Source organism: Petaurus breviceps, unplaced genomic scaffold (genome assembly GCF_028583685.1).
Source record: "Petaurus breviceps papuanus isolate PSGF00001 unplaced genomic scaffold, PetGlider_PUasm1.0 37, whole genome shotgun sequence".
Taxonomy (NCBI): Eukaryota; Metazoa; Chordata; class Mammalia; order Diprotodontia; family Petauridae; genus Petaurus; species Petaurus breviceps.
Genome location: NW_027186296.1, coordinates 94,906,108 through 94,922,205, shown reverse-complemented (window position 1 = coordinate 94,922,205; position 16,098 = coordinate 94,906,108). Strand labels below are relative to the sequence as shown.

The following is a 16,098-nucleotide window of genomic DNA, read 5'->3' as shown; positions in this document are numbered from 1 at the left end:
TGAGGTTATTCATAGTGACAGGTAGCTACCTCTCTTTCCATTTCCCTTTGCTTCTGTCCCCTTTTGATTTTTTATCAAGGGTCCTCTCTAGTCTAATTCCTGTTCATTTCCTCTTCTTCCTTTTTTTAAAGTTTATTTATGTATTTTTAGTTTTTAGTTTTCAACATTCATTTCCACAAGATTTTGAGTTACAAATTTTCTCCCCAGCTCTCCCCTATCCTCCCACCCAAGAAGGCAAGCATACCGAATACCCCTTCCCCCAATCTGCCCTCAAGTTGATTTTTTTATTGCAAATATACAAATCAGGTTTTGGCTTATCCCTCTAGTCATAGGGATAAGAACTGGAAGTTGCCTAGTGACTTCATTAGTGTAGGTGACTTCTTGGTGAAGAAAATACCTCTACCATGAAAAAGCAGCTTCTCTGCCATTTCAGGAGTTGCCTATAGCACTGAGAAGTTAAATGCCTTGTCCAGGGCTACATGTTGGTTTCTATGTCAAAGACAAGATTCGAACCCAAGACTTCCTGGTTCCAAGACCTACCCATTACACCATGCTGTTTCTTTTCCATCTCTTCATATGAAGCAATAATGGGAATTTGCTTTTTCAGCAGAAATACATAAATTGAAGGGGGCTGGACTTACAAAAAAACCCAAACTTTTTGGTAACATGCTTGCCATGAAGCATTCTTTCTCTTCTTTTTTTCTGCTAATAAATAAATGCTGTGCTTCTCTTGAAAGGCATAGAGTCTATTCCACCCCCAAGCCTTTCCTTCCAACTACGGCATATTAAGCTAAACATGGTGGTTAACAGCTTAAGTTAATTCTGCCATGTGTAGGACTTACATAAATTCATGGACTTTATTACAAACTCAGCTGCAGTGTAAATTATTGGGTAAACTGTTTTCATCTCAAACACTTTCAAAATCCACAACAAAAATAGTAGGCCAGCTGCCCACACTACAAGGAGAGACCCTCATTAGATGTCATTTGCATCCTATTAACCACTGAGCTGTGGGTCATTCACTGCCTGTCAAGCATTCAACTCATTCTTTTTGTGTTAATTAGCAGAGAAATAAGGAGTTAATGAAGATCTTATGATCTGTGATGATTCATCTGTGTTGTTTCAGATGAATCCCTGCTCTCTGACCACTCCACTGAGCCCCTAGTCTCTGAATAACAGAGAAATAGATGGGAGGGAGCTTTTCCGAGGCCCTGAGAGTGGCATTCTCAAGGGGCCTTTTGCATGGTGGGCTTTGTTAGCTCAAGATTAGAAGGAGTTAATTGCTTCAAGATTGCTGGGAGATTAGGTTACTGGGTGTGTTGTATCTATGTAAGCATATGTCAGGGCTAGTTAGAAGATAGAAGGTGCTTATTTTAATAAACTTATGAAAGGAAGAATTAATTTGTCATTACATTGGAAATCTTACTTTATTAACTTAATTTTAAAATGTAAAGCTGTCTGAAACACTGGTTTTCACTCACTTTCCTTCTGAATATGGATGAATCTTAGATTAGTCCAATGTGCAACACTGTTGGCTCCTGAGCTCTTTCTGGGCATTTTTGCTTTATTTTGGGGGTGACCTCTCACTTTGGGCAAGTGAAAGAGAAGTAGCAGCATTAGAAGTTGTTCTTCTCTTGGGTATGACTTGGTCTTACAAAGGATACACTTCAGTCCTGATAAAGGAATGACCATTGATTTCCCCATATCCTTCCTTGGCTCAGAATCTTCATTAGTATCTCAGCACCTGCCTCTAGTGACGCTGCTATGACCTCAGGGTGGTTAGGCAGTATCTCAAGGACCAGATTATCACAGAATTCTCTCTGCCCATAAATTAATCAATCAACCAGAAGTTATTGAGCACCTACTAAGTTCCAGTCTCTGTTTAGGTACTGGAAATACAAGGACAAATAAAACAAGTCTCTGCTTCCTTGCCAAATTTGTTACCTTAGTCCAGGGCTAGATTGCCTATCTGGATATTCGTCCCAGGTTCTGACAGACAGGATATTCTAATCAAATTGATAGGCTTTGTATTCCTCAAATTTGGAAATGTTCCTTTTACTTTCTCTCTTCTATACTTTTGGTGATGCTGTTCCCTCTGCTTGGAATGCCTTTGCTTCTTCTGCTTCCACCCATTAAAATATTACCCATCTTTTAAGGTACAATTGAAAAATCCTATTTGAAGTTTTCCCTGATCAATAGACCTGGAAACAATGTCTCCACCATTGGAACTATAATCCTTTGTTCACACTTATGAGAACTCATAATTATTTCTATGCATGCCTCTCCATCCTCCATTCCCCATCTCCAGAAGCATGTCTCTTCTGCTTGAAATAAATATGTATTGCTCAGTGCAGAAAAAGTGCAGACTTGCATTGTGGGAGGTAGTTTGTTCACCTTGAAGTTCCCTATACCAATGAAATCACAGATCTCCACCTATTCCTATCCCTTGGATTTTCTTTATATTTACTCATTGTTCATATGTTTCATTCTCCAGTAGAATGGTAGGCTCCTTGAGGACAAGGGTTGTCTCATTTTTTTTCTTTGTATCCCAAGTACCTACCATGGAGCTTTGTATATAGAAAACATTTAATAAAGTGCTTGTTGAATGGAAAAAAGGAAGCAAGAATTTATTTAGCACCTACTATGTGCCAGGTGCTTTACAAATATTATCTCATTTGAGATTCACAATAAACCTGGCAGGTAAATATTATTATTATTATCCCCATTTTACAAATGAGGAAACTAAAGCAAACAGAAGTCAAGTGACTTGCCCAGGACCATGCAGGTAGTAAGTATCTGGGGCCAGATTTGAACCTAAGGCAACCTGATTCCAGGTTCAGCACTCTTTCTGGTGAGCCACCTCAATTGGATAAAATAGAATATTTTACCCCTTCAACTAATCCCCTCAAGAGCAAAACCAGATCTTACAAATATTCCCCCACACATGAAATACTCCCTCCCATTATTGCTGCCTCTTGGAAACTCTGGATCTTTCAAAGTCCATCTCATTTCCAATGTCCTAAACAGAGCATTTCCTTATTTTCTCCTTCCCCTAAATTGTGGGTACTCTACACTTCCCTCTATTACTTTTTATTTAATTTAAATGTGTATGTTGTTTCCCCCTCCCTACAATAGAATTTATGACCCTCAAGGGCAGAGATGGTTTTGATTTTCTTTATGCCTAGAACCTTAAAAAAAAAAAAGAACCTGTGATTTCACTAGTACAGTGAACTCCTGGGGAGTAAACTTACTCTACAATGCAGATCTGCCATTTATAGTATTCGAGAGTTGACTAGTACACTTACAGATTAAATAACTTGCTCATGATTATGCAACCAGCATGGGGCAAGAGTCAGGACTTGAATCCAGTTCCTCTCTCCATTATATCATGCTGATTCTCACTCTACACATAGCAGGCCCTTAAATGTTTGTTGAATTGAATTGTAACTGAACTGTTATATTACCCACAATTCCCAACACATGGCTTTGTACATCCTGTAGCTATTCTTCAATAAATATTTGTTGAATGCACAAATGGAGGGATAAATAAATGAAGTACAAAATTTGGGTACATCATAGAAGGAAGAAGACCATTCTTTTTCTTTGCTAATATTCAAATGGAGAAAGTTCAATAAATAAAATGCCATACTGCTTCTTGAAAAGACTGATGTATGAACATAATAAATAGCTTGTGACCTCAGCTCCCAAGTAACAAGGAAGGAACCCTGTGCCTTTGAAATTGTGTGTGTGTTAAATACATATGTATGTGTGTGCCTACTTTTTCAGTTCTGCCCTCTGTTAGCAAAGTAGCCAAACAAAAATATCTTGTAGCTTTATAATAAATTTGGGTAGATGATGTCCTATTTTTGTCAGATTATGATATCTTTGGGTTGAGAAATAGAGTTGGAATGATGGTTGAGAGATCCGGGTTTAATCCCAGTTCTGCTACTAACAAGCTGTATAACATTGGGGAAAACATTTTGTCTTTTTGGATCTCAGTTTCCTTATTTGTAGAGTGAAGGAGTTGAAATCACTGATCTGAAAGGTTCCTTTCAGCTTTGCCATTCTGTGATTCTCAAACACTGCATGTCTTAGGAAAACAATTTATTGGAATTATAGATGATGCAGCCTGACAATATTGACATTGGTCTCCTATTCTGAAATCCTGTTAGCACCTTAACATTGTCATCCTTTCCTGAGATGACATTAAAATGCATTGGAAAGAAAACTAGGAATCCTCAAAAAACCAAGATGGATCCTATTTGCCTACTCTGATATCCAAAAAAGTTTGCCTGCTTACAAAGAAAAAAAAAAGACCAGAAAGGAGTTTCCATAATTATGATGTCTACAGAGTCCTCCAGGATTTTGTCAAAGTTTGCTGTTATTTTTTCATTGGTCAAAGTGATTCAAACTATCAGGACTTTCTCCATCTAGCACATTTAGCTCATCAAGTTAGAGAGTAGAGAAGTAGCAAATATCATATGGCCAAATGATTTTGTGAGACTGCTTTCCCAAATGTTAGAGGCCCACATTTATAGGACAGCTTGCTAGTAGCAGAACTGGGATTAAACCCAGATTTCTTAACCATCAGTACAACTCTATTTATCAACCCAAATATATCATAATCTGCCAAAAGATAATGCACCATCTACCCAAATGTATTATAAAGCTACTAGATAATTCTGACGCCATCAGGAAGCCAACCGGACATTTGATATAATGTATATAGTCAGTGCACATAATGGGATTGTTACCTTTAAAGCCTGTAAAAGACCTAGCCTAGGCCCATGAATTCATATTACAAAGCATGGAGTATAGATAACACATTGCCTTTCTTTTTTCTTAGAATCCCATGTTTGTTCTCTAAAAGGTCTCCATTAAAGACTATTGAGAGGAGACGTTTTTTTTGAGCTTTGGTGCTTTGGGGAAAGCGTTATCTTCTTTTAAAACCCATAGAAAATGTACATTAATAGCACGTCCTGGAAAAAATAGCTATTGAACCAATTCCTATATAAAATGTGAAATGAAATAAGCAAAGAAATGGCAACAATACAGCTTTTTTATTTTTAACCTGCGAACAACACCCTTATTTCACTGAGGGATTCCAGTCAAGTTAGGTCAAATTTCAGTTCATAGATTGGGATTCAACCAAACTTGTCTCTATATTTATAGTATTATTATCCAGATGTAATTTGGACTTATTTGGACCATAGAATGATAAATTCAAAACTAGAATGGACTTCAGAGGTTGTCTAGTCTAAGCTTTTCATTTTACAAATGATGAAACAGGCCAAAAGTGGTTTAGAAACTTATCCAAGGATATATAGTCCAAGCAACATTTCATATGCACAAAGGCACATATATGTCTTAGAGTCAGAAAATTCTGCCTCTGACACATACTTACTATTAAGAGATGGATGAATCAGCTAATTTATGTGTCCCAAGTAACTCTCTAAGACTATAAGTAACAAATGAGTTTCTGATCTGCATCATTGGAGGGAATTTCTATATTGGATTCCCTATACTGCTAAAATCACATCTGAATAAAAAAATACTGCAAAGGCTATAAAGTTTGGCTTAACTATATATATAGCCTTAGATGAGGTTCAGGGTAATTTTTCTTATCAAGTTAACATCATTTTCCTTCTTTTCTTCTGAAGTGGCAGACTTTAGGAGGCTTTAATACATTTCAAGGTTGACAAAGTCAAAGGTAGCTCAAAATAGCAAAGAAATGAGGGGCAGCTTATTATAGTAGATAGCATGTCAGACTTGGAGTCTGGAATACATGGGTTCAAATCTTGCCTTAGATACTAGCAATGTGATCCTGGGTCTTGGTTTCCTCATTTGTAAAGGAAGAGGTTGATCTGATGGCCTTAAAGTTTCTTCCAGACCTACATCTATAATCGTATGATGCTATGAGCGAGACTTCAGATCTGTTTACTTGTCTATCCATTTTTTTTTGAGGTTAGTCAGAAGAGTATCACAGATCTGATTGCCTGAAATTTCTTAACCCTTGAAAATACTAAGTATTTAGTAATGGTAAATTGACTTAGTCTTGCTATCTCACGTTGACATTATTTTAAAAGATTCTAATTATCTCTTTACCTCGTAGGCGTGAGGTTAGAGGAAAAATGATGAACTAATAGGAACTCTCTGCATATATGAATCAACTAAATGGGAAGTTAAGAAGAATATGCTTGCAGTTCATAAACCAAAGGAGTTTAATGAAAGCTGTAAGAGAGAAACATATTGGACCCATATTTGCAAGTGAACTATAATGTGAAGAGTGAACATGGAGACACTAAACTTCTTATTTTTGAGTTAGGATACAGGTTTCATTGCAATTAAAATGCTTCCAACACATTTTAATTGCTTTTCTATACAAGAATAGTTTTCTTGCATAGGTTCAGGCTGGTGATTCATTGATTTGAAAAGAACAACAAAATAATCATTAGCAAGTTGGGAGTGAGGGGGCTGAGTTGGTGTAAAATGTTATTTATGCTAATAGGCTGAATGCATGGAAAGGGACTGCCTCCCCAAACATCGCTTATTTCCACATCTCCTGACCTTTGCTGTGAGAAGCAGAGTCATGAATCAGTTATGAACGGCCATCACTAAACAATGAAAATAAATGATGCATGAATTTATTTGTACATCTGGATAATAATGCTATAAATATGGAGACAAATTCTGGCTGAATCCCAGTCAACTCCTTGGAATGAACTGGGCTTTGACACAATTTGACTGGAATCTTGTAGTGAAATAAGGGGGCTTTCAGGTTTTAAAAAAAAGTTGTATTGTTGTCCATTTCTTTTCTTATTTCACTTTGTTTTATACGGAAGTTGGTTCAATAACTATTTTTTTTCCCGGATGTGCTATTGATATACATTTTCTTTGGGTTCTCTCCACTATTCCTAAGGGATAGACTGTAATACATTTCCCCTCTAAATATTAGTAGTAATGTTTTAGAAAGTACATGTATATGATATATCTGTATAGGTACATATCCATCCTAGTGACTGCCATCATGGAACTAAGGTAATGGGAAAGCATATATATAATTTCATTCATGTGGGGAACTACTAAACTAAAAAAAAATTCTTCAATGATAGTTTTTAAACCAAATTATCAAAGGTAAAATTAGGAATAAAATCTTATATAAGATCCTAAGCATTCAACAAAGTCAGATTTTAAAAATACAAAAAATCCCAAACAGAAATTGTTTGTTCAGCTATTATACAACCCTTTAATGTTCTTCTTTGTTAATAGGATTGTAGTCAATGTATATATATACATATATATACACACACATACATATATACATATATACACACACCACATACATATATATGTACCCATATATATGTGTGTATGTGTATGTGTGTGTATGTATGAAAACTCAAGTTGAACTTAGTTTTATATAACCTTCCATATATTTTTATGTTCTTTGTATAAATGAATTATAGGTTTAAAGATTGGAAAGGAATCTCATTAACCATCTAGTTCAAGTTTACTTTGCAAAGGATCTGTACTAGAAAACACCCAACAGGTGAGAACCTTTTTCCTGAAGATCTCCGATCAGGAGGGAAAGAGAATAAAATTCAATATTGACCAGGATAAAGGAGTATGTGTTTCTGTGCTTATCTCCTTTATAATCTTACTTAACCTAAAAAGTAGGTGGATTTGGAATGACATAGTATATTAAATTCCCATTCACCCCTATACCATACATTCTGATCTAAAACTTCTTTCTTATTCTCCCTCATTTCTTAGCCATCCCCTCCCCCTTAAAGCTTGTTCACTGGTGTTTAGCTCAAGATGCCTTTAAAACAGTGAGTTGTATGTTTGGAGGTCTGGATGAAAACTCATCAGTTGTCATTAAATCCATTTATTTCTAAGCAATTCACATCTGAACTAGACAATTAGTTCAGCATCTGTCTTATTTTTAGAGGCTTCTAAGAAAAACTATCTTACACCTTCAGTAATCTGTTTTTAGTGGCAGCTAGGTGGTACCCTGGATAGAATTCTAGGACTCGAATCAGGAAGACCTAAGTTTAAATCTGGCCTCAGACACTTACTAGCTATGTGACCCTGGGCAAGTCACCTAATCTTATTTTCCTCAGTTTCCTCATTTATAAAAAAAGCTGGAGACATGAAAAACCACTCCAGTATTTTTGCCAAGAAAACTCCGAATGGGGTTACAAAGAGTCAGTCATAACAGAATAGCAACATCAATCTCTTTCAGGGTTTAATGAGTCATAACAATAATTGTTTCTTTATATCAGATTTGAGTCTTTTGCAATAAAAGTTTGTGGTTAGTTTTCTTTATAAAACTATGCTATGTAAGCGAAAGACTTTTGCTACTTACAACCTTTGGAGTCATAACTAGGTTAGGAAGACCAGGATTTTGCCCCAGTATTTTGCCCCAAAATTTAGAATATAAAACAATTACTACAATAACCAATTTTCTCTGCCACTCAACTGAATCTTTGTTGACTACTTCCTATATTTTTGCATAATAAATTACAATGTTTATTTCAAGGTACATTTATACTATCTGCCTGGAGTATATTGCTGCCTCAGGAACTAATATATGCAGAAACAAGGGCTCTTGAGTTTTTAGAAAAGAAGAAATAATTCTCTTATTTGAAAATACATACATACACACACTAATACAAAGCCTTATCTTTTCCAGGTTCAATTAATTTAATGTCTTTCATCTTAAATTGGTTGCATTGTGACCAACTATCCATACTAGATTATGAAGTCTAGAATGGAACCTAGACCTGGAAATACCAAGACCTTGTTGTGGATGCCTTATCTATTCACTTGTCATAGTTCCCCATATAACCTGAAATTCTCTGTCAGTGGATCAATGTCCTGAAAAGTGTGTTGTCTTGCTTCAGCCTATCTTGAACTTTATTCCATGAACATTTCTTTAATTCATAAAGGTCATTTTGAATATTAATTCTGTCTGCCATGAGAGTCAGTTATCATTGTTGACAAATAATGACTATGTGCAACATTTTATAATCCAAGTGATGGGTCAAATCTCAACTAAAACCAGGCTTTTTATAACCTCACTTATCTTATATACCTCCATTGTAAAGGACCATTTTGAATTGAATTTGGTCCATCTTGAATTCAACCCTGCAAAGGCATAATCAAGACAAAACTTTCTTAGTCTGTTTATATTTTTCAAGAGAGACTCAAAAACCTTTCTTAGGTTCAAATATGACACATGTAATTATCTCTCAGATCTTCTGGCTTCACCGTTTCCATGAATTAATGTCATAAATGTCTTTGTCATAAATATATGTATCAGAAAGGATGGTTTAGCCAACCCCTAATACCAGTATCCCAGTTAATCAATATGGTCCCATGTGACTTTTCTCCACTATCTTCCTTTTCCCTTCTGTTCCCATTCCCTGCCCTATTAAATAAACTTCTTCTGTACTTGAACAAGAATGTGATTGATGCTCAACATCCCTTACCCAAAAGAGACCTAAATCCAGCCTCCTCTTTGGGTACTATCATACAAACTTGGAACAGATATTCTAGATTTGGAGGACCTTATTATTCATGAAGACTGACTGGCATTGTCATGAATTGGTAATGAAGACAGTACTATCAAAGAAGGATCAAGTCCAAAGCCCTCAGATTGCTATGAAATACAGTATTCTGTTTACATACTGTAACCTCATCCTTCTAAAGGGAACTCAAAAGGGAGGTAGTTTTCTCATTGCAACTGCAACCAGAGTCCTTGGTCTTCTGGTCTCTGGCAGCAAACTGACCTGAACAGAGGGAGCTGGCTGCAATAGGAGAGAGGATGAAAAGTAATGAAAATGGACAAGAGAGAGAAGACCAAACCTACCAACCAAAGGACAAAAGTTTTCAATAAAACTAGACTGTCAACATTTTATGAACTTGGTGGCATATAAAACATGCCATAAAAATAATTCGCATCCTCTGATTATATATATCAGATCCCTAAATATCACAATCATGTTATTTTGCTAAAGATATACTGGTGGTGGATCTGTAGATGATTTACATAAATGAGGCATTTGCATAAATTAAATTAACAAGTATAAATACGTGCTTATAAAATGCTGATACTACTTACTACTCTCATAAAAATAAATTATGAGGGGTGACATATGATAGGACATGCGGTTTCTGGGTAATCATTGCATGCCCCCCTGATGCATGTTTGGCATTTTGTTGCCAAGAGAAGAGGGGAGTTAACTCAAATGAGTGCATTCCTGGGAGTGCTATTCTTCATGGCAAGTTGTATAACTGACTTATGGAAGAGGAAGACATATGCTAAACTGTTGGAAGCAAGGCTACTGGTCTATTAAAGGCACTTTGTTCAGAGGAAACACATGACCTGGGTGAGGGGAGTCTCATAAATACCTTCACCATTCAGTTACCACCACACTGATGCTTTCTTTTTTTTTCAGCATGTGCTTCACTTGTGTGGAAGAAAGATCGCATCTCTCAGAGACCTGCCCCAACCATTCCAACTAATCATTTTGCAGAAGAAAAGTAGAGATACAAACAAATACAAAACTGCATTTAATAAAAAAAATGCCAAATCCAATTTATTGGGCAAATTGGTATTGCTTTGGGTGACATTGCAATTAGAAACATTATAATTATTAATTTATGTAAGGAAAGACAAAGACTTTCTCACATTATAAACATAAATTTCTGGAGAATCCTCATGAGCAAGCAATAGAGATATTGAATGGACCCAATGCCAGTGCCCTGACAAAGTTCAAATTTTGTACAAAATGACATACTTATAGATCATTGAATAGTTAAAAAAAAAAGTTTACTTTGCCCCAACACAGCAAGGATACCCAAGAAAAATACACAAAACTCCACCTTGTCTCCTTATGAAAATTATCTTGTCAACAGGGCAGGGTATGGTCCTCAAACATCCTCCAAATCAGAGGGACCCCAACTCCATATGAGTGAGATTTTTTTTTATACCATTAGGTGACCAGGAAGATGCATTAAGGGAGGCAGGCACTCAGACTCCAGGGAAAGCTCTGTGGCCTTTGAGAGGAAAACTTATTACTGTTCCAGAGTAAGGGGACAAGAGGAATCTTGTTTCTATCAGAGGTCTATAGACCATAGAGAATCATATCTCTGAGATTAAGGAGTTCTTAACCCTTTGTATAAGTGAGTGTGTGTGTGTGTGTGTGTGTGTGTGTGTGTGTGTGTGTGTGTAAAATAAATGCTTTTGACTGTGTGATGAAGCTTATGGATACATTCTCAGAATAATATTTTTAAATAATTGAAAAAATGCTAAATTTCAATTCAACATTAGTGAAAGTAAAGATATAATTATTTTTTTCCCATTGAAGTTTGTGGACTCGCTAAATTGTGTCCATGGATCCTAGGTTAAGAACATTTGCTCTAAAGGCACCAGGTCCCTAGAATTAAGTAGCTTTTGCTATAAGCTATTTGGTTGCCTACGAATGGCGATGCTGAAAGAGAAAATATATCATTTATCCCGGCATAATGGCCAGAAGATAAACTGATAAGTTTTGGACCCTTGTGTCAGACTTCTGGGCAAGTCAGTGGTAAAGTGAAAGGAGGAAGGGAATAAGCCCTACTTACTACATGTCAGACACTGTGCTGAATGCTTTACAGATATTTCATTTAATCCTCACAAAAACCTTGGGAGTTAGGTGCTGTTATTATCCTCTTTTTATAATAGGAAAGTGAAGCAAAGAGAAGTTAAGTGACTTGCCCAGGGTCACACAGCTAATGAGTATCTGAGGCTGATATTGAACTCACTTCTTCCTGACTCCAGACCCTGCACCCCCCAACAACTAAAAAATTGCATTCTTTCCATACTCACCAGCTGATCTTTCAGGTGATTATGAGTCCATGGATTGGGGGTGGGGTGAGGGAACTAGAAGTGACTCAGATTGGCTTTTTGGAGAGGTGATTGTTAAATTTTCAGTGTGAAATTTACACCTTAGAAATTGGCAAACTACAAATCAAGGCTTGGTTTATTGTTTTGATTGTCTGGACCTCAGAAAATGATGGAGAAAATGTTAAGTCAGATTAAACTTAACAGTTTGTCAAGTGTCTTTTTTTATTTTGAAAACTAATCGTTAAATATTTATTAGCATACACCTGGAGAAGAGAGTGGAATTTGGCTCCCTCGTTCCCAGTTAACCAGTTCTGTTTGATAGCTAAATTCATTGTCTCACAAGTCATCATCATGTCTTTTTAGTTCGTTATACCAGCCTTTTCTGAATTCTTGTCCTCTCCCATCTTTTTTGGAGGTTCAACCCCGCTCTCCAGGATACTCCTTCCTTCCTTGGCTTCGGTGAAAACTGCCCTTTCTGGTTTATCTTTCTATTTCCTTGGTCTCTTTTTTGTGGATCATTTCTCTTCTGTCTCCCAAGGTTCTGCCCTATGTCTTCCATTCTTCTCCCTTTACACCCTCTCTTTTGGTGCTCTTGCTCACTCCCCACGTGCACAGTTATTACCTTTAACAAATGCCTCCTCGATGCGTATCTCTATCGTCAGGCTCTTTTCTAAGCTCCACTATCTCATCTCAGACTGCCAGCTGGCTATTTCTGCCTCCACACACAAAACTTGTGCCCAGAAGTTAGAGGAGCTTCTCTGCATTCCCCCTAACCTGTCCCAGTTTACCCATAGCTGCTAAGGATACCAGGTACTGAGTGACCTCAGTTATTATTGTTTCCCTCTCCCTTCCTCCCCCACTTTTCTGTCTGTCTCTGTCATTGTGTCTCTCCTCTTTCTTTCTCTGCATCTGTTTCTTTCACTCTCCCTTTCCTCCATCTCTTCTTTCTATATCTCTGCTTCTTCTCCCTTCTGCACTCTCTCCTTCTCTCTTTCTCTCTCTGCATCTGTTTCTCTCTTCCTGTATCTGCTTCTTGCTTTCCCTTTCTCTGTCTCCCCCCCCCTCCTTTCTCTCTGCTTCTGCTTCTCTTTGTCTCTCTGTCTCTGTCTGTCTTTCTGTCTCTCTCACCCCACAAGATGCCAAGTCCCATTGATTCTCCCCTGTAATATCTCTCTCATCTATTTCCATCTCTCCTTTCACTCTGCTGTCATATTAATATCTTAATTCATTCATCCCCTCTCATCATACTGCTAGAATGGCTTTTTAACTGGTCCCCCTGCCTCCGATCTCTCATATCTCCAATCCATCCTTCATGCAGCACATGAAACTCCTTAGCTTGATGTTTGTAATGTCTCTAACCTGCTTTTTTGGCGTTATTACTTCCTTTCAATAAAAATAATAATCATTGCTATAAAAAACTTCCACTCTAATCAGTGGTAGCTTGGCAGGAAAACCAGGATTCATATCCAGGCTTGATTCAAGACCTGATTCTGGTAGCTACTTGACTATGTGACCCTGTAGAAGTCATTTATCCTTTCAGAGAATCTAGACTACTCTCTTGGACTGTAAGTCGCAGAGAAGGAACCAACTCGTATTGGTAGAAGGAGTTGCCTCACCTGGGTGGGAGGACAAGAGAAGGCACCCTTGTGGGGGACATAGTGGAGAAAGTCCAGGAGTCTGGAGTGGAGTCTATAGAGGAATAAAGAGGTACGCAAACTATCTTTTCCTTATCTTTCCATCCCCCACACCTAGCACTGTGCCTTACATACACAGTAGGCATTGAATAAATGTTTCTTGGATTTTTGTTTGTTGCGTTGTTGATTCCCTCTCCAGTAAGGACAGATGGCATTGAAGTTATTGGTATGCAGATTAAAGTTTGATTCTGAGGCCAGTAGCTTAAATCTCCAGACTTTTAACATTCAAGTTTCTCTAAGGAGTTCCCATTTTTTCCTTTGCTTGTAATTCTGTGAAATATTACTCTTTTAAAGTGAAGTCTTCTTTCTTTAAAAATAACCTTTATGCAGATGAAATTTTTTTGGGGTTGTTGAAAGTTCAATTATTGCCTTCAATTGTGCTTTAAATAAAATGCTTAGCTTTTATTCTTAAAAAAAAGTCATCGGTGAAATTCTTATCTTTCCTCTTGAGCTTGGACCAACCAAAATATTTCTTTTCTCTCATTAACTTCTTCTACAACCTTTTAAAAGCTTTAGCTTGTAAGATTGGAGGTTTCTAAACCAACTTTTGATCTTTCCCAATCTTCCTTGACACGCACGGGTTCCCTCCAGTGTTTAATTGTAGTAATAAATGAATGCATGAAAAAATTTTTATCAAGCACTTACTATGTACCAGACCCTGTGTTAAGTACTGAGGATACAAAAATAGTAAGCTAAGATAGTATGTACCAGACCCTGTGTACTGAGGATACAAATTTGTATACTGAGGATACAAATATAATAAGGTAAGACAGTTCCTGTCTTCAAAGGGCTTATGTTCTAACATGGGAAGACAACTCCTATAGGAAAGTAATAGCTGGGGAAGGGCATTCCAGTCTAGGCAGTCAAAATGTTGATGAATATAGCCACAGATCAGTCAGATCATGAGGAATGGGAATGTTGATTTGATTACTGTTTCTAGAGCAAGAGGTAGAGGATAGGGAAAAACAAACCATGGCAGAATGGAAGGAAGAAAGCCAAGGTGCATCATGTTTTGTCTGTCCCCTGCTTGATATGATGAACTCTAGTCAATCAGCAGAGCTATAGTCCCAGAACCAAAGCTGTAGGTCTGACTTGTAGGCTAAGGGTGGAGTGATAGCAGACTTTTGTGGTAGGGGGCCATGACACAAAGATCACTCAGGTATAGCATAGTTGGGTGTTGAGCCAGCTAGATATGGTGAACTCATACCAATCAGAGAAGCATCACTACAGAATGAAAAAATCAGTCCATGCTTCCCACGATGGGACTTGCAGCCAGTCACTGAAGTGGTGTGATTTACAGAACCCCACCAAATTCTCAGTTTTTCCTGGTATAAATTCAGGCCAGACCAGGCTCAGGAAAGTCATCTGTGCTACTCATAGTTCTCTGGACACGTCCCAAATTTCCTGTCCTCTGTGATTTTTTTTCATATCTGGAATATTTTACACCAGGATCTCTGTCAAATTTTTATTCATTCTTCATGACCTAGTTAAAATGGCACCTTTCCAATGATGTCATTCCCTAATCCTTCCTATCTCGACCTCTCCCCACATGCACATAGTCAGCCAACTTCTTAACTTTCTCCGACCTCTGAACTGCCATAGTTGCTCAGAATGGGCAGTAATGGGAGGCTTTTGATTTTCATAATTAGAAGGAATATCCTTATCCATTAGTTAACTGCTCCATTGGAATCCAGGAATATCGGACTACTTAGCATACCCTACCTTGAAGTATAGTTATGTGTGTGTAGTTCTCAATAGATGCTAAGTTCCATGAGGACTAGTATTCTCTCCTTCATCTTTGCTCCCCATCAGTGCTCCCTGAGGAAGGTCTGGGAAATCATAAGGTTGATGAATATAGCCATGGGGCAATCACTTCCCACATCCTTTCCATGAGGACTGGCAATATTGATTCTATTACTGTACTTAATAAATATTTAATTAAACTTAATTGGCCAAATGTATACTCTTCTAAGGCATAGGAAAGTACCAGTTAGTTGTGCACTAAGTTCTACTTCTGCTTTTACTTTGTTCCTAGACTTTTGGTGTGATGGAAATTAATTAGCATTTATATAGGGCTTTAAAGGTTCACAAAGTACTTTCCATCTATTATTTCACTTGATTCTCACAATAACCCTGGGAGGTAAATGCTATTAGTATTACTATCTCAGAGGTGAGGAAACTGAGGTACAGAGAAGAAGTTAAATGACTTGCCTAGGATCAGACAACTAGCCCTTGAGGCAATATTTAAACTCAGGTCTTCCTGACTCTAAGCCTGAAACTCTATCCACTATATTACCTAGCTGTCTGACTCTACACCTTACTAGCTGTGTGAGCTTGGAGTCCAATTAAAAGCCTGTGGTAATAGCTCAGGCCAAAGCTGATGAGCACCTGAACTCAGGTGGTGCCTGTATGAGTGGAGGGGAGGCAATATATGTGAGTCATGTTGTGGGAACAAAATGACAAGATTTGGCAATTGATCGGATATGTATTGTGATGGAGAATGAGGAACAT

At 37.4% G+C, this 16,098-nt stretch overlaps 1 long non-coding RNA gene and 1 pseudogene across 1 annotated transcript in view; one reads left to right on the top strand and one right to left on the bottom strand.

The window, feature by feature from the left end:
* The window catches only part of LOC138168673 (uncharacterized), a 105,865-nt gene extending 95,268 nt beyond the window's left edge, over window positions 1-10,597 (top strand). The window contains exon 3 of the long non-coding RNA XR_011170177.1: window positions 10,464-10,597. This is a non-coding gene — a long non-coding RNA (uncharacterized lncRNA). The remainder of the gene's footprint in view (window positions 1-10,463) is intronic.
* The window catches only part of LOC138169527 (large ribosomal subunit protein bL35m pseudogene), a 339,868-nt pseudogene that overhangs the window by 204,582 nt on the left and 119,188 nt on the right, over window positions 1-16,098 (bottom strand).